The following is a 20,310-nucleotide window of genomic DNA, read 5'->3' as shown; positions in this document are numbered from 1 at the left end:
TAATAATGTAAAATGGGGATTATAATAGTACTTTCTCATAATGTAAAGTTGTTGTGAGGCTTGAATGAGATAATACATGTAGAAGAATACCTGACAACCATCAACCATTAAGCCTTCACTATTTCATATATATATATATATATATATATATATATATATATATATATATATATATTATTGATTTTTTACAGAGAGAAAGGGAGGGAGAGGGATAGAGAGTTAGAAACATCAATGAGAGAGAAACATCAATCAGCTGTCTCCTGCACACCCCCTACTGGGGATGTGCCCGCAACCAAGGTACATGCTCTTGACCAGAATTGAACCTAGGACCCTTCAGTCCACACGCCAAGGCTCTATCCACTGAGCCAAACCGGTTAGGACTGAATTTTAGAGAGAGTGGAAGGGAGGGGAAGAGACACAGGGAGAGAAACATAGATGAAACACATCGATTGGTTGCCTCCCACCAGGACCCTTCAGTCCCCAGGCCGATGCTCTATCCACTGAGCAAAACTGTCTAGGACCCCCACTCAGCATTTTTGACAATTTTTGCTACAAATAATCCACTCTGGTACTTGTTTGGTTTTTTAACTTGGGCTTTGTAAAGGATTTTGTACTTTCTTCTTTTTCAATCTTTTAAGCACATTTCAAACCATTTTTTTTCTCAAATACAGTTATACAATAGATTTCTCTTGTATAATCTAATGCATAGAATTGGAGTTAAAATATGCCAACCCTGAAGGGACTTTCCCTATTCTGTTTAAAGGAGTCATGTTGTATGCATATATTTAAGCTCCAAGGCTGAAGTTTTCCCAATTTTCTCTAGATATCTGGATATCAGTGAGAAAAATCTGTGAAGACTCATTTTTTTCCCTAAATCAACAGTGACACTGATTCATAACTTAATAGTGATTCCCCTGAGTACTTAATAACATAGATTACCCCCTAATAAATGCATTTCCTGTAGGCTTAAGTGACTAACAGGCAGATCTATTAGACTGGTACAATAATATAGGAACTTCTTGGTTACTGAGAAAATTTCTAAGGAATTGGTACTTTCTAAAATATGAATATTAAATAAGCTTTTTTTCTACTTATGGATTATTTATACAAGCAAATTCTTACCTGGGAAACAGAAATGTATAATTTCATAGTCTCAGAATATGCTCACCATGTGTATTTTGAAGAGTAGGCCCTTTTATTTTAGTTAGCTTTAATTATCCTTAAAACATTCCAGATCATTAAGAGAATTAAGATGCTTAGTAGTCTTCAAATGTAGTTAGGGATTAAGCAAAAAAATAAACCCTCATAAACACAAACAACAGTATGGTGATTACCAGAGGGAAAGGGGAGTGGGGGAGGTAGAAGAGGGTAAAGGGGAGATAAATGGTGATAGAAGGAGACGACTTGGGGTGGTGAACACATAATACAATATACAGATGATGTATTATAGAATTGTACACCTAAAACCTGTGTGATTTTATTAACCAATGTCACCCCAATAAATTTTTTTAAAAGAATCCCATTTTGTAATTTTGGTTTTTTATTTTGTTATTATTTTAATCTTATTGAAAGTATTACATATGTCCTCTTTTTCCCCCATTGACCTCTCCCCCCTCTCCTCCCTCCCCCCCCCTGCCAGTTCTTCACCAATGAACTCATATGCATATATACATAACCATAGAAACAGACAATAGGGTGGTGAAGAATTCCCATTTTGCATTTTATTTTCTGGTTCCTGAATCTGGGTCAAATAGGCATGCATAACACACCCCCAAATGTACTTTATCCTTTTCTTCCCCAATCCCTGCATTGATCAGTAAAAGAAAAAACTTAGCATACAGATACTTGTACTTAGCATCTGTCAGTAACCCCATGATTAATGACTCCAATGTTGCCTAGCATGTCCAAACATCATAAGGCTTGGCTAATATTTTTATCATGCCTGAACAGCGTGTTTTAGAGTCTCTCATCTGGACAGCTAGGGGGTAGGAAATAATCACATTGAATGAAGAGTCCAAATTCTTGCAACTTGTGGTGAAATCTTTTTGAATATTGATTCCCTTTGCTAATAAGCTCAGAAGTTCTAAGAAAGGACTAGAGGCCATGGCTTCCCCTGCCCCCCAGCTCCTTCAGACAAGCTGTAATCCTCCCTCCTTCCAAACAAGCAGGATTATGAAACAGAATTTTTTAAAGCTTTGTTACCCCCTTGACCTCTTTTCAAGGGGCTCTGTATTAATACTAACTTAAATTTTCCCTGCCAGAACGGATTTTTCAAATAAATTACACTCAAATTATTCCTCCCACCTCATCCTAGTGGTATTTTAAAAAATGATGCAATGTGGATAATTTTGTATCTTAGTATGAGGCTTTTAAAATGCATCCTCAGGTAACTGAGCATTGCTCTTAAAGAGTGACTGGCAGGTGTGGCAACTAATTGCTGAGCTTACAGAGGATCTGGCAACTCAGATATTAAGACAATTCGAGGGTCTGCCCACCTCTTGGTCCTTATATGAGCAGAAAGAAGCTTCACCACATTCCAGAATGTTGAGGGCTGCTATCCTGCCACATAGTAGATATACAAATGTATATGTCAAATGAATAAATGAAAGAATGGATGTTTGTTTGGTTTTTAATCACAGCAAGGAAAGAAAGACAACAGCTCCTCCCCACCCCACCATCCCCACGCCCTAGTGTTATGTCAGGAACAAACTTCATTACATCTATTCTCCTTTATTCCTTGAAAACAAAGACTGGGCCCTTTATATTTGGCCAATGACTGAGAATATCAATGTACCTAGAAAACCTGCCTTAATTAAACTAAGGGCTTAAAAAGAGGCCACTAGATTGAACACCCAAGAGGCCATTGGTGACTTTTCAAAGAGTAATTCCATGGAGTGGTGAAGGCAGAAGTGACCCTGCAGTGGGTTGAAGCAAGTGGGTGGGAAAACAATAGAGGCAGGAAATGTAGGCCACTCTTTTAGGAAATATATTGGCAAAGAGAAGGATGGAGGGAGAAAATAACAACTTTAGGGGAAAGCTATTCCTTGTATTCTCCCTAACAGGAGAAGATGTTTTTATGGAAGGCATCTATTTTATTTGGACTAGGTAATCCTTGAGCCTTCTTTTAAGCCAAACATAAATATCTTATGGAATTATAAAGGTTGGGAGACAGATAAAAGAGGGAATGAAATCAGGAGAAAGTTCCAAAGAGCACTTAGAGGTTCCTCTTGTCCAAGGGGGCAAAAGTGGGCTTACATCTTCCTTTGTGAGGATGCAGAATGAGGAAAGAATACACAGAGAATTATTGAGAAAAAAAGTGAAAATCATGATAGGGATGTGTTAAATATTTAATAAAGAGACTCAAAAGTCAAAAGGGGAGATAAGAATTATGAAGCTCAAAGGAGGTTTGGTAATGGTGGTGACTAGGAGACAACAGAAGGCCTTTTGTTCTGGTGAAGGAGACACTGGAAGCATTTTCTGAACCATTAGTTCCAGTAAGATAAGGCTCTGGCCTCAATAAAGGCAAAGGCAGACCTTACTCTCCAGGTTTCTGTTTCAAGAGTTTCTATAGAGACAAATAAACCAATGGAGTAATCAGCCTAGCTGCCATTTTTTTCCACAGGAAAAACTAAGGGAGTGATGTTTTTTCGCCTGCAGGGCTCATCAATTAGAACTGATTTGAATCACATAAAGAGCAAGTCCTGTTCAATAAGTTGGGAGTTATTAGAAGTCACTCATGCCTCCTGGGAAGTTTTCACACCAGACTAAAAACATTCCAAATCCCACATCTCTCACCCTGTACCCTAAAACTGCACCACTGTGTTTGTACTGTGTTGCTTCTCTGCTTGTTTACCCAGAACATTCTCCTCTACAAACAACCATCATGCCTGAGCTTCCAATTATTAGTCACTTATTTGAGTTAAAACTATATTTGGAAACGAGAGAGATCACCTAGTAACACATGGGTACCCAATGACACCACAAATACATTTTCATGGAGCTTGGTGTCAGATAAGCTGGCTGTCACCTTGGGAGCATGGGACCTTTAGGAAATTAAGGAGCAGAGAGGTCTGGAAGATTGTAGGACATAGCATGCTGCCAGGAAGGCAGACTAGAATGTGACAATACACTGTAGAAAACCCAGGGCACTGGCATCTGGAGCAGCTCTCATCTAGGGTGGCTGAAAAAGAGTTTAGAGGCTTTCCAGAAGACAAATTTTACCCACCTTCTATTTTTCTAGGTACAATATGGGGCCCTGCAGAATGTTATTTCTATAAGAGTAAATGGAAAAAGAATTCATCTTCCTGGTGACAGTAACATCTTTCAGGTTGCTGTTTTAACAGAACCAATTCAGTGCTGTGATAATTCCCATGGATAGAAATGTTAGTTCAAAGGTCAACTCATAAATAACCTTGAGTCAGTCCCAGGCCCAAAGAGCTATTCAGAAAGTCAGGGAAGGTCCCACTATTAAAAGGTCTTGCACTGACTCAAGATGACAAAGATCTTTTCCTCCATGGATCAGACTTGTCACTTTGTAATGAGGTTGTTGCCATAGGATGCATATACCCCTAAAAAGGGGAACACACTTAGTTATACATGCACTGTGCTTATGATGACTTACAGTCCAAGGTTCATAGTATTCTCCAGACTACTGGCAGAACCAAATGTAAATCATCACTGAAAGAATTCTAACTAAACTCAGGTTAAATATGTACATATCATGTAGTCAACCCGGAATTCCCGACCAAGCTATATACCTAGAGAAACTTTTACACATGTGCATTGGCAAACATGAATAAGAATGTCTATGGCATCAATATTTTTAATAACAAAAAACCTGGCAATAACCCATACATCCATCAAAAGAATAGATAAATCCTAATATCTATACTAATAAAAGGGTAATATGCTAATTAGACTAGGAGACCTTCCAGGAGACCTTCTGGAAGTCCTTCTGGACAAAGCCATGGTGGCGGGAATGAGGAAGAGGCAGGTTAGGGGCGATCAGGCCAGCCAGGGGGGTTGTCAGTTGGGAGCTATCAGGGGGTGGCAGTTGGGGTGAGAAGGCCAGCAGGGGGGGGCAGTTGGGGGAGATCAGGCTGGCAGGGGGGACAGTTGGGGGTAATCAGGCCAGCATGGGGGTGCAGTAGGGGGTGAGCAGGCCAGCAGGAGTGGGCAATTGGGAGCAAGCAGGCTGGCAAGGGGACCAGTGGGGGCAAGCTGGCCGGCGGGGGGGGGGGCAGTTGAGGGCAATCAGGCCGACAGTGGGGGAAGTTGGGGGCAATCAGGCTGGCAGGGGTGAGGCAGTTAGGAGTGATCAGGCCAGAAGCGGGGAAGTTGGGGGCGATCAGGCCAACAGTCAGAGTGGTTAGGGGAAATCAGGCAGGCAGGCAGGTGAGCGGTTAGGAGCCAGTGGTCCCAGATTGAGAAAGGGATGTCCTGCGGGATCAGGCCTAAACTGGCAGTCTGACATGCCCTGAGGTGTCCCAGATTGAAGAGGGTGCAGGCCAGGTTGAGGGACACCCCCTCCATGCACGAATTCCATGCACCAGGCCACTAGTAATTATATAATTGAATATCATACAGTAGTTAAAATGAACTAATACCAATCACATTAATCTGAATCAATTTGAAAAACATAATATTGAATAAAATAGCAAGATATAGTATGATTTCATTTATGTGAATTTCAAAAGCATAATGAAACAATATTTAGGAATACACATATGTGTGATAAAATAATAAATATCAAGGAATGATTTATCCAAATTTTAGGCCAGCAGTTATCTCTTCATGGGAGATAGGGGATGGATATACTCAGAAGCAGACAGGTAATTTCACAATTATTGGCAATTTTTATTTTCATAAGCTGGGTGGTGATGACTTAAGTGTTCCTTTTATTTCACTCTGTTTTCATTCCTTAAATGCACATACAGAAATTGAGGAAGACACAAATAAATGGAAAAATATCCTGTGCTCATGGATTGGAAGAATTAATATTATTAGAACATCCAAACTACCAAAACTGATGTATATATTTAATGCATACCCTATCAAAATTCCATTGGCAAGTACATCTCATGGGTCTTTGGATATCTCTGCTGAGTATTTTGACCTTCACATTTCACTATTACACATCTTAAAATATGTTAAGTCATTCAGATGACAGAATGAAACTCAAATTCATTTTGTAAATATTTATGCCTTCCCATTAAAAGATTAATTCAAAAAATTCCATTGGCAATTATCACAGAAATGGAAAAAACAATCCTCACATTTGTATGGAACTATTGAAGACCCCAAATAGTCAAAATAATCTTGAGAAAAAAACAACAAAACTAGAGGCATCACACTTCCTACTGTCAAACTATATACAAAGCTATAATATAAAAAAGTGTTGTACTGGTATAAAAACAGATGCATAGACAAACAGAACAGAATAGAGAGCTCAAAAATAAAACCCCACATATATGATCAATTAAACTTTGACCAAAGTACCAAGAACACACAATGGGAAAAGGATAGTCTCTTAAATGAATTGTATTAGGAAAACTGGATAGGCATGTGCAAAAGAATAAAACTGACCACCTATCTTACACCACTCCCAAAAAATTAACTTGAAATGAATTGAAGATGTTAATGTAAGAACTGAAAATATAAAACTAGAAGAAAACATAGGGGAAAAACAAAAGCAAAAATCAACAAGTGGGACCTCATGAAACTAAAAACTTCCACACAGCAAATGATACAATCAACAAAATGAAAAGGCAACCTATAGAATGGGAGAAAATATTTGCAAACCATATGTCTGATAAAGAGTTAATATCCAAAATATATAGGAAACGTGGACAACTTAATAGCAAAGAAAATACCTGAATAGATAGACATTTTTCCAAAGAAGACCTAAAAATGGTCAACGTGTATATGGAAAGGTGTTCAACATCACTATTAATCAGGAAAATGCAAATTAAAATCAAGTGAGATATCACCAAACACCTATTAGGGTGATTACTATAAAAAAGATAAAAGATAAGTGTTGCTGATGGTGTGGAAAAAAGGGAACCCTTGTATACTGTTGGTGGGAAGTAAATTGGTACAGTCACTATGGAAAACAGTATAGAGTTTCCTCAAAAAATTAAAAATGGAACTATCACATGACCCAGTAATCCTAATTCTGGGTATATGTCCAAAAGAAATGAAATCGGGATCTTGAAATGATATTTGTACTCCCATGTCCATTGCAGCATTATTCACATTTGCCAAGATATGGAACCAAACTAAATGTCTGTTGACAGATAAATGACAGGTGAATGGATAAATAAAATGTGATACAGATATAGATACAGGCAGATCACATAGCTATCTCTTTATTCTTTATTTCTAAATAATTTTAAAACAAATTTTAAGCATACCCTTTAGCCCCTACATACTTCAGTATGCATCTTAAATATTATATATATTTTCATTACACTTCCTCAGTGGAATATTATTCAGCCATATAAAGAAGGAAATTTTTCCATTTGCAATAACATAGATGAGTCTGGAAGTCATTATGGTAAGTGAAATATAAGTCAGAGAGAGAAAGACAACTATTGTATGGCCTCACTTATATGTGAAATCTTAAAAAGTTGAACTCCTAGAAACAGAGAATAGAATGGTGGTTGCCAGGGGCAGGAGGAGTACTAGAAATGGGGAGCTTCTGATCAAAGAGTATAAGCCTTCAGTTATAAGATGAATAAGTTCTAAAGATTTAATGTACAGCATGGTGACTGCAGTTAAGGATGCTGCATAACATACTTGAAATTTGATAAGAGAGTAGATCTTAAGCATTCTCAACACACACACACACACACACACACGCACACACATACATATATACACAAATGGTAACTATGTGAGGTGATGGATGTTTTCATTAACTTGATTGTGGTAATAATTTCACAAAGTATATGTATATCAAATCATCACATTATACACTTAAAAATATATACCATTTATTTGTCAAAAATAAATAGCACATATACTCTCATAAGTATCTGACTACAAAAAATATTTTAATCCAATCAACAAACAAAGGGGCAACTGGCTACTTAAATGAGTTTTGAATGAACTTTTTATTTTTTAAAATGCTAAATGCATCTTATAATGCATTAAAATACATGTTATATGCCAAATGCATTCAATAAAAAAAGAAAAATATCTGAAATGCTACATCTGTAAGAATTCAGATTTTCTTACCTTAGGCTTGCATACAGATACCTGTCCCTAGAGTACAAAGGAATAGCAATACCAGAGTAGACTTTCAAAGTACATCTCATCCAGTTCCCAATCTTTTTGACAGATCTGCATTAAATCTCATTAGAGAATAGAATATCCAACTATACATTAAAATTTATCTCAAGAAATGAATCCATAGTCTCCTTTGGTAGGTTGCTTTGGGTGTTCCTTTTCTCCAAGTGACTCTTTATCATGCCTAATTTATAAACACGCATTCTGAACATTTTCAGACATACAAAAATGTAGAGAGAATAATATAACGAACCCCACATAGATCATTCATCCAAAGCAACAAGTAACAAAATGTTGCAATTATCACTTTAGCTATCCCTGTTTTCTTTATTTCTAAAGTACTTTAAAACAAATCTCAAAAATGTCCTTTAATCCCTGCATACTTCATTATGTATCTCTAAATAATATAGATATTTTTATTACACATCCCCAATAACATTATTATACTGTTAGTGGCAGGAAAACAGCACCAGGTGTTAGCTATGAGCTAGACCAAACCTTGGCTCAACAACCTCAGTACTTGTGTTACCATTAAGAGACAGTTTACTTAGAAAGTCACAGAGGTAGAAAAAGTGAGCCATAGAAGAAATGGGCTCAAAAAAAAGTTACAGAGGCAAAAGAAGGGCCCTTGGGGCATAGGAGAAAGAAAGAGGCAAAGAAAACATGCCTGGGGGAAAGTGGTGGGAAAAAGGTTCCTAGGCACTCCTTAGAGAGAGTGAGCTGGGTCCTTTATCCTGAAGGCTTTTATCTGGAGGTATCAGGGGAGGATCTCAATAGAATATTCATCAGCTCTCCAGTTGTGTCTCCTTGGCGTCCTGGTCTCCACTGATTGGTCAGTGCCAGGGCAAAAGTCATTAGTCACTGCTGCTGGTCCTGATGTCCGCAATGACATCTCTACATCTAATTTTTCTGCTTCTCTCAGCCTGGAGCTGAAGCCTAGATGTCATCTTCCAGGGGTTAATGCTTAAGGGAGTGGTGGTGCAAGGGCTTGTAGTTTTGCCCATTGCTAAGCACCCGAGGTTCTTCACCCTGGTGACCCCCTGCACCTGTCCTATCATTCCTTACTCTGCTCATGCCTAACTGCCTACTACAACACCAAACACCAAAAATGAATAATTCCTTTCTATCATCTAAACCTAGCACATATTCACATTTCTAAGATTGCCTCAAAATTTAATTTTATAATTATTTTAGTTGAACTGCATTTATTTTTAAACTACTGCTGTGTTCACTGTACTGGGCCAGCCTTTGTATTCCAAGGTGGCTTGCCATCCTGCTGACAGCAATGGTAGGCTTCCACCTGTTTTTTCCAAGTTCAGAGAAATGTGTCCTTAAACCATGTAAACTCATTCACAAACTGCCTACTACGGCTAAAAACACATGTTTCCCAGTGGCTTTCTGGAGCATTGAGTAGGAAAATCAGACCTACATGGTAGTATAGCTCACAAGAAGGTTACTTGAGTAGCAGCCCCACCTTGCCTGCTGTTGGCTTAGCTGCTGTATTGCTTTACAACCCAAAAACCACTTTGAATTCCACCTAGGGCTGTACAGTGACAGTAAAATCACACTATTTAAAAGCTACGCTGTATACCTGAAACTAATATAGTATTGACTATCAATTGTAATTGAAAAAAAAACATAAAGCAAGCCCTACCTAGTTTGGCTCAGTGGATAGAGCATCGGCATGTGGACTGAAGGGTCCTGGGTTCGATTCCAGTCAAGGGCACGTACTTCGGTTGCAGGCTCAACCAGGAAGGCAACCAATCGATGTGTCTCTTCTATATCAATGTTTCTCTCACTATGTCTCTCCCTCTCCCTTCCACTCTCTCTAAATAATCAATGGAAAAATATCCTCAGGTGAGGATTGACAACAACAAAAATTTAAAATAAAATTAAAAATCTCCGAACAACAGCCATAAAGCCCAGGAAATGACTTGCATAAATTTGTTATTATCTCCTGGTTGAAAAGATTTTTTAAAATAATAATCTCATTGATGCTGTAAGCTGTAGGTTTTGGGGAGAGACATTTTCCAGCTGCTTCCACATGAGTCAGGAAGGATTTATTTGAGGGGGAAAAAAACCACATACCCTATGGCCCAGTGATTCAACTTTTTGATATTTTCTCTGGAGAAACAGATGTGTGCTCAAGGAGCTGTTTATATAGAATTTTTTTTATCATACTGTTGTTTGCAATAATTAAACCAACATTAAGAAAAAAACAAAATGAGCTGAAACCGGTTTGGCTCAGTGGATAGAGCGTCGGCCTGCGGACTGAAAGGTCCCAGGTTCGATTCTGGTCAAGGGCATGTACCTTGGTTGTGGGCACATCCGCAGTGGGGGGTGTGCAGGAGGCAGCTGACCGATGTTTCTCTCTCATCGATGTTTCTAGCTCTCTATCCCTCTCCCTTCCTCTCTGTAAAAAATCAATAAAATATATTTTTAAAAAAAGAGAAAACAAAATGAGCATTTATAGGGGATCAATATATCTACTCTATGAAATACAACACGTCAGTTTAATTGAGTAGAGTAAATCTGTATTACTAACATGATAAGGTCCTAAAGATAATTACATTTAAAAAGCAAGCTGCAAAATAATATATGACACCCATACGTGGGAAAACACATACTGATATATTTATCTCCATGAATGTCAATCAGTGAAAAATGTTTGGAGGGATACCTACCAAACTTAAACTGTAATTATGTCTAGAAAGAGAACTAAGATGTGGAGGGTGGTCAAGGTCAAAAGGAATTTAACACTATCTGCATCATTTGAAATTTTACAATGACAATGTCGCCATATGTTGGGTGTGTAATTTATAATAAACAAAAATGTCAAAAGAAAGGAAAGTTCTGCATTTATTTTCAGAGGCAAAGGTGCCTAGACAAGGTTTCAAGAATTTACTGAGAGGTGACTCTGTGTCAAATGATGTGGGGTTAGCAATGTGAGTGAGCAATGGGCCCTGTCCTCCAAGGGCTTCTCCTCTAGGCAGAGAGACAGGACATGAATACATGAAAAGATTCTCTAAGTTCAAATGCCTATTTATACCCAGTATGGAGTTCACAGGGGGAAAGAGCACTGTTGATGGGTTGGACAGGAAAGGCCTCAAGGAAGAGGCAGTTGCTGAGCCAGACCATGAAGACAAGACAAGATCTGCATAGGAGGGGGAAACAGTTATGTTCTGTTTGAAGTTCAGTTGAAGAGCAGATGCAAGGAATCCCAAGCATTTCTTATAGTCTTATAGGCTCTCTGAGCAGTGATCGACTTCACTTCCTGGGCTCATGACCAAAGAAGGCACAACCAATGTACAGATCATCTAAAACTGTGAATAATACAAGAATTATTTCCGTTTGACTTTGGAAGGTATCATGTTTTTTTTTCCCCAGCAGTTTTAACTTTCCTAATTATGTTATGCTCAAAGGATGCTAAAATGAGTTTCCATTTTGTAAGCCTACATTGTCAAAACTGTCCCTGCCATCCTTCTCCCTACTCTGTAACAGTACCTTCATCAAATATTAACCCATTTCAAGTGCAGGACTCACAAGTCCTCACTCTCTGCTGGTGAGTTAGTGGATCCTAATGAAATAGTCATTACATAATCTCTATTAATGTGTTACCTCTCTGAAATAATATACTGGCTTAATCAGGCTAAAATGAGTTAGTGTTCAAAAAACTCCTGAGAAATAATTAAGGATGGGGATTTGACACAATAGCTTCAAGACTGAAGCAGAAGCTACTTAGTGACTTCACTCATCCAGAAAATGCAGGCCTCTGTGCTGAGCCATATCTGCCTAGGTAAGGATAACTTCCATGCCTAGGCAAGGATGACTTCCAGGCAACAGATGGGAAAATACTCCAGTGGGCTGAGCCTCTGGAATATCACTTTACCTGGAGTCCTGGGGCACTCGAGAAGAAAAACCACAAGCTGGAATCTTAGTGAGTTTCTGGGCCAATTAGTTCCATTGCAAGAGCCCTTCTGTTAATGAATCTTGGGCCTAGTTGGTGAGCAAGCTCTTTTTCATAGGCTTGTTCTGCACTTCTTTTTACCTTAACTGGGTACTTTTTTCATCCCATCTGCCTTAGTACCACAAATACTAAGGCAAATGAGATGAAATCTTTCAAATACCCAGCAGAGAATTTATGGGTTTCTCCGTCTCTCTGCCTTGTTGCTGAGATTTAAAAGATGCTTATTTTTTTTAAAAAAAAATGTTTTTTGTTCCTCCTAGAGAAGTTCCAATTTTCAGAAGAAGCAGTCTTTCCTCTTCCCAATTGAGAAGAGTCACTTTGTTCAGAATCACAGTTTTTCCAGGAGCCCACAACTAAACAGAGGCTGGTCTAGACTCTTTTCCTTTAACTTCTTCCCTAGCACTTTGACCAAAAAAGACAGGGCTGCCTTTGTCCATTAATAGTAACAGAATTAGGTGCATCAGCTGAGACAATTGGAAAGACAAGATGAGACAAAACCAGCTAGGCTAACAGGTGCTCCAGGAAGTTCCCAGTGTAATAGCCAATGTTTTACTAAGTATTCAAAAAGCATATGCCAGATACCCCAATAAGTACTTTTCACAATAGCCTCATAAGGTAGATACTGTTATTATAATTTAAAGATAAGGGTTAAAATTAGTTTCATATTTTTTCAGTAACCTGCCAAGGGTCACACAGCAACGTAGTAGCAGATTCTGACACTAGAGCCAGTACCCCTAACTGCTATATCATGCTGCTATAGATACCAAGAGAATATCTGGGTCTACAGGGGAAGAATCAGCAGGAAATTGGCAGAGGAACAGTAATTGACATCAGGGAAGTCCAACAATAGCTGGGAAATGGAGACTGGCAGGCAGGGCAGTGTGTAGATGTAATGCAGAACCTAGCAAGGATCCTATCTATCACCATGTCTGGAATCAAGAGGCAAACACACAGAAAATAGTGGGATGAAGGCCTGGAGCAGAAGGGGGGTGTGGAGTAGAAGGGATGAATAGGGGAGGGGAATACCTGTAATACTTTCAACAATAAAGATAAATTAAAAGGAAAAAAAGAGGCAAGCCCTAGGCCAAAGCATAACTACATCAAGGCAAGCCCAAGGCCAAAGCACAACTACATCAAGATACATTAGGTATAGGAGGAATCCATCAGGAAACAGAAAACCAGATTGACTCAATTTTGAGTTGTGTGCTATGGATCAAGGACTCCATAATTATACCCTAACTAGAGAGAGTACATGAGATAGGGCTGGGCCTTCATGTATGTGGGAACTAAGTGGTCCCAGCTGTGGGTCCAAGAATCCAACCAGGACTAGAACTAAGGGAGGGAAGGTTACTTTAGAGATGTAATTTTAAGATTGCTCAGTCGAGGGCATGGCAAGGGGAAACTTGGAACTTAAAGTCTGCATTATATACTACATCTTGTCTGAATCTATCTTAAAACAAGGCTTTTTTTACTTGACTTTTTTTGTTGAAATTTAAATGATGTCTTTATGTAGGGAATGCCCCTTTTATTCATAGGCAGCAGTGGTACAAGCTGGTGAAGGGTGTCCTCTCAAAATATTCTCTATCACTTTCAAATTTAGCACTATCATGTGCAATCTGTTTTTTCCTGCTTCTCTTTGGACCATTAGATGGAAATGAAAGTCACTTGCTTCTATGCAAAAAGTGGAGAAAAAAATTCCACTGCCTAAAAACACTATATACAAGAGGTTACAACAGGACAGAACCCAGAAAATGGTACAGAGGTGGTTATGTTTATTTTTAGTAGCCTCTATTTCCCTGATCTACACACCCAGACCTAAATCCTCTGGCAACACCAGGACTTTGGTCCCAATCCCATGAAAATTGACCTGCACCTATATACCATTATAAATAAAAATAAAATCAGTCAGTGTAATTTGCCATATTAACAACATAGTTTTTAAAAATATTTATTTATTAAATTGATTAGAGTGATATTAGTCAACATGAACATATAGGTTTCATGTGTGGGTTTCTATGTTACAAGATCTATATATTGTACCATTTTCTCACCACCCGAAATCAGATCTTCTCCTGTCACCTTATATTAGGACTCCCTTCACCTCTCACCCCCTTCCTTCTGGAAGTCACCACACTGCTGTTTGTGTTCACAAATTTCAGTTTTATGTGTGAAACATAAAACAAAATGTTTTTTTAAAAAACAAAACATGATAATCTCAACAGAGGCAGAAAAATAATTTGATAAAATTTAACATCTATTCCTGATTTAAAAAAAGAATTTTCATAATACTAAGAACAGAAGGAAATTTCTTCAACCTGATAAATAGCATCTATGGAAAAATACAGTTAACATCGTAATTAATGGTAAAAAAAAAACCTGAATGATTTCTTCCTTAAGTCAGAATCAAGACAACAATTTTCATTCTCATTTCTATTCAACATTATACTACAGGTCCTAGTCAGTACAATACAGTAAGAAAGAGACATAAAAGACAACCAAATTGGAAAGAAATAAGTAAACTTGCCTTTGTTTGAAGATGACATGATTGTCTATGTAGACAATCCAATATAATCTGCAAAAAGAAATCTACTATAATTAATAAGTGAATTTAGCAATGTGGAAGGATACAAGGCTTATATAAAAAATAAAACACATATCTGTATACTAGCAATAAACAATTAGAAACAAAAATTAAAAACAATACAATTTATAATAGAATAAAAAATATGAAATACTCATGGATAAACCTGGCAAAATATGCATAGGATCTGTATGTTAAAAACTACAAAACAATGATACAAGCAATCAAGAAGTCCTAACTAAATAGTGCAAATATACTATGCTCAAGAATTAGAAAACTCAAACTGTGAAGATATCAATACTCACCAATTTGATATAGAGATTCAACATAATCCAAATCAAAATTCCAAAAAAACCATTTTTTGGAAATGAACAAGCTGGGTCAAAAATTCATATGGAAATACATACAACCTAAAATAGCCAAAACAGCTTCAAATAACAAGAACAATGTTGGAGGACTTCCAGTATCTGAGTTTAAGTCGTATAAAACTACTGTAATACACTGTAATACAAACACTGTGGTACTGACATAAATGTTGACAAACATATCAATGAAATGAAGTATAAAGTTTAAATATAGACCCACATATATATGGACAATGATTTTTATAAAGGGAATTCAGAAGAAATATGATAGACTTTGTGTGTGTTCTTTTTTTATTGTTTAAAGTATTACATATGTCTCCTTTTTTCCCCGATTGACCCCCCACCACCACTCCCACCCTCGAGGACAAGCCCTCACCACCCCAGGGTCCATGTCCATTAGTTATGCTACTATGCATGCATACAAGTCCTTTGGTTATCTCTCCCATCCCCTGTGTGTGCTTTTCTAAACAAATGGTGCTGAAAAATGGAGGGGGCCACATATAAGGAATGTCAGTGGCTTCTATGAATTGAGAGTGGTTCTTAAATGACAACCAACAAGTCCTACAACCACAAAGAACCAAAGTCTTCACCAATAAGAATGATCTTGAAAGTGGCTTTTTCCCCAGAGACCCCAGATAAAAACTCAGCCCAGCCACCACCTTAAATTCAGCTTTGTGAGACCCTGAGCATATAATCTAGCCACACTGGGTTATTACCCAAGATAATTGAAAATATGTTCATACAGAAACTTGTATATAAATATTCGTAAATACTTTATTTGTAATAGCAAAAACCTTGAAGCAACTTAAATGTCCATCAATATATGAATGAATAAACAAATTGTGGTATATCCCAAAATAATACTATTCAGCAATAAAAATGATCTGTTGGTACACTCAACAACATGGATGAAACTCAAAATAATCATAATAAAAGAAGTCAGACAAAAAAATAATATACATTGTATGATTCAATTTACATAAACTCTAGAAAATGCAAAATAAACTATAATGACAGAAAGCAGATCAATAGCTACCCAGGGACAGAGCAAAGAGAATAAAGAGAAGTGAAAGGGAGGGTTTATAAGAGGCACAAGGAAACTTTTAGTGTTGAATGTTTTCATTATATTGATTGTGTTGATGGTACACATGTCAAAACATCAAATTGTATAAGTTTAGTCAGTTCATATTCATGTATGTATAGGCTGCATATTGTATCAAGAAATATCTTGAGCAAAGAATAAGCTGAAAACAAGTGATAAATAGTGGATAATCCTAGATATTTACATTTTTAGCAGTAATTTCAGTGCCTTCACTCAAGGAAGTAACTAACGGTCAGGCTGTAATGTGGGATAACAGAGTGCTTAAACCTATTAGTGCTTGAGTCAGACTCACAGGTTGAATTTCAGCTCTTTCAACTCACTAGCTTTGTGGCCTTAAGCATGTTACTTTACTTCTCTGTGTCTTCGTTTCCTCAACTGAAAAGATGCATAGTAAATATAAATAAAAGTAAGTTGTTATTACTCAATGGAAAATGGAAGAATTTTGGCAGAAATATTTATGGGCCATTAGGGTATTCCACAACTTTTAGGACTACCACAAGCAGGGGCAGGGATCACCTGTTTTCTTCTGACTGCTTTGTACTACAATAACCACCTAGAAGAGCATATAATACACTTCTGTCCTAGATACAGAACTTAACTTGATAGTTCCTTTGGCCAGTGTCTTACCTTATGCTAATTTCCCAGCCTCTACACTGCTCACTGAATAAAATCTACAGCATCTCCATGGCCCTTTGTTTCTTAAAAGAAACTTTTATAATCCAATCTCTTGATCTATCAGACATACAGTATCAATGCATTCATTCAACAGATATTTAATAACCACCATGTCCTGGGTGAGGTGTGAGGAATGGCAAATACAATTGTGAAGATATAGTACGGCCCTAAATCAGGTCATAAGTTTATGGTGTAGACAGGGAACACCTCAAAAAGTCAAGTATCTACAAAAGATCTGCTGGCACTGCTCTCAGGAAGCATGTATGTCTGCAAAACCAAATATTCCCAAATTTCCAAATAAACTTCATAGAGAGAGAGTTAGGGACTATGAGCAGGTGAAACAATGAGGCTAGCATGACTTTTTATTCCCTTTCATAAGAAACTGCCTGTGTCCTTGAAAAACTATGAGGATAGCAAAATCCTGTTCCAAAAGGCATGGGCATGACTAATGCCACCATACTTTCTTGAATATTTCCTTGCCTGTCTCCTGCCCCTGCCCCCCCAAAACACACCCATTACAGCTGTTATTCCATGCATAGAGTACAATTTGTCTAGCAGATGCACATTGTGCACTTTTCTCTGCATTCTCTCTCTGCTGCCAGTCTGTAATTAGCCACTCTGTAAAGATTATTGGGAACCAACACAAGTGATACCATCCCAGTCAATACTCCTGAGGGAGTGGAAACACGTTGTTGCCCAAAAATAACAACAGAGGAAGCCAAGCCCCAATATAATCTTTCTCCAGCACACTTTGGAAAGCTCTATACTATATTCGATCAAAAACCTGAGAGCCTTTCACAGGACCAGATTCTAAGTTGTCTTGTTCTTTTCAAACACACACACACACACACACACACACACACACACACACACACACACACACACCATTCAGATGGAGACACGGAAACTACCCCATAGCCACACAGGGTTGGGACTAGGACTCTGTCCTTTAAGCTCGATTTAGCTGCTAAGCCTGCAAAGCCACAATTTAGTCATAAAGCTCAGCCACTCTAGTGAATAAGTGTCAGGGGAAAGAAGATCTGATCTGGGACCTGGAGTATTAATATAATTTGGATAGGTTGAGAGCAGCAAGAAGTGCATACCAGTCATATCACTGTTGTAAAAGAACAATAGGAGAGCCCTCAGGAAGAAAGGCATAAAACATATACTAATATATAAATTGAATAGGTGTTGCTCTACTAATACTTTATAGACATGATAGCACACAAAAATATTTTAATATTTATACATAGAAGTTCTAATACTTTTTTTTCCTCACAGAGGTAGTACATCTTTAAAATGTCCCTGTGGAAGGCAGAGTGTGGAATATGGCTTGAAGAAGGCAAACATGGAAACCAGTTAAAAGACTGATACAGGTAAAAAAGTAATAGTGGCTTAAACTCCAGGCTGTGATTTAAGGGATGAAATAGAGACATGGAATAAAATATAAATAAACCCAAAGAAGCTCATAATCTGCCCTGGCCCATGTGGCTCATTTGGTTGGGCATCATCTTGTGCAGGGAAAGGAGACTGGTTCGATTACTGGTCAGGGCACATGCCTAGGTTACAGGCTTGATCCAGGTAGGGCGTGTGCAGGAGGCAACAGATTGATGCCTCCCTTCCCCTCTCTTCTTCTTCTTCTCCTCCTCCTCCTCCTAATCCTTCTCTCTCTCTCTCTCTCTCTCTCTCTCTCTCTCTCTCTCTCTCTCTCCCTCTCTCCTCTTCCCTCCCTCTCCCTTCTTCCCTCCCTCCCTCCCTCCCTTACAGTAGGGGGTGTATAGGAGGCAGCATATTGATGTTATACTCTCACAATGATGTCTCTATCTCCCTTCCTCTCTTTCTAGACATCAATAAAATATTTTTAAAAAAAAATGAAGCTCACAATCTAGTGGGGGAGACAAATAGACCAGGCAACATTATCTATGACAAATGTTCTAATCAGTTCCACTGTTAGTTCTGAGCAAGAGGGACCCTGCCCTTGGCCCTATGCTTTAGAACATTATGCATCTCTCTCTCTCTCTCTCTCTCTCTCTCTCTCTCTCTCTCTCTCTCTCTCTCACACACACACACACACACACACACACACACCAGTTATTAAAGAATACATAGAAGCTTCTGTCACTCCAGATCCATAATTCAGCACTGTCACAGCTCAATCCATAACCCTAAATATCCACTCCTATGTGTACCGCTGTTCAGCCAATGATCTATATATCTCCTGCCCTGTGTTCTCAAAACAAAACACAATGCCAATAGGGTTTGGAGATTGCACCTCTGCCAACTTTAAAATCTGACAATGTCTTAGCATATGGGGAGGATTTGGACAGAACAACATTGGAAAAAAAAGAGAAAAATTAATTGTCAAAGTAATTGTCCATAAATATAAATACAGTAGATTTTTTGTATAATGAAGTACTATTTCCAAGTAATACCAATCATAAATTTTCTTGTTTCCCTTTGTATTCCAGTTCATAGTACCAGAGATATTAATGAATTATCTTTGTATATGGCCATTAAGGGCTTTTTTGCAATATTAAACCATATTTATTACTCTTAATATATATAGGAAGATCTAGATGTATCATGCATCAACATGATACCAATTCTTATACTGGAAACTAAATGGACACTGAATAGTAGAATTGATCATTTTATTTTTATAAAGACATTTAATATTTTATTAAATTTTCAAAGAATTACATTAAAATATTTAGTCATGTTTGAAACATTTTTATTTAAAATCTAATCCTAGTTAATTACTATTTTTCCTTAAATTTTAATGTAATATGTTGAATAATTTATTTTTTACAATATATTTTTATTGATTTCAGAGAGGGAGAGGGAGAGAGAGATAGGAACATCAATAATGAGAGAGAATCATTGATCGGCTGCCTCCTATGCACCCACGCTGGGGATTAAGCCCACAACCCAGGCATGTGCCCTGACTAAGAATCAAACCATAACCTCCTGGTTCATAGGTTTCTGCTCAACCACTGAGCCACACCAGCCGGGCTTAAAAGAAAGTTACTTCTCTGAAAACGTATGAAAAATAATTTTAACTTTTTCACTTCTACATGCTTTGTTTCACATTTTGATGAACATGTATTCAAATTTTGGATTTGAATACAATTACATTTTATTTAATTATTTAGATAATGAAAAATTGTTCTGTAGAACAATTTATGTTGAAATCTTGATTATAACAATATAATCAATTATTTTACTGTCATAGGGCCAAAAAAGTAAATTTTAAGGAATATACAATAATGTACTAACTGTATGTTATTTTATTATTCATCCTAATTTCACCAGCCCACCACAGAATATCTAG

Source organism: Eptesicus fuscus, chromosome 1, assembly GCF_027574615.1.
Source record: "Eptesicus fuscus isolate TK198812 chromosome 1, DD_ASM_mEF_20220401, whole genome shotgun sequence".
NCBI lineage: Eukaryota > Metazoa > Chordata > Mammalia > Chiroptera > Vespertilionidae > Eptesicus > Eptesicus fuscus.
This window is presented reverse-complemented; position numbering follows the sequence as displayed.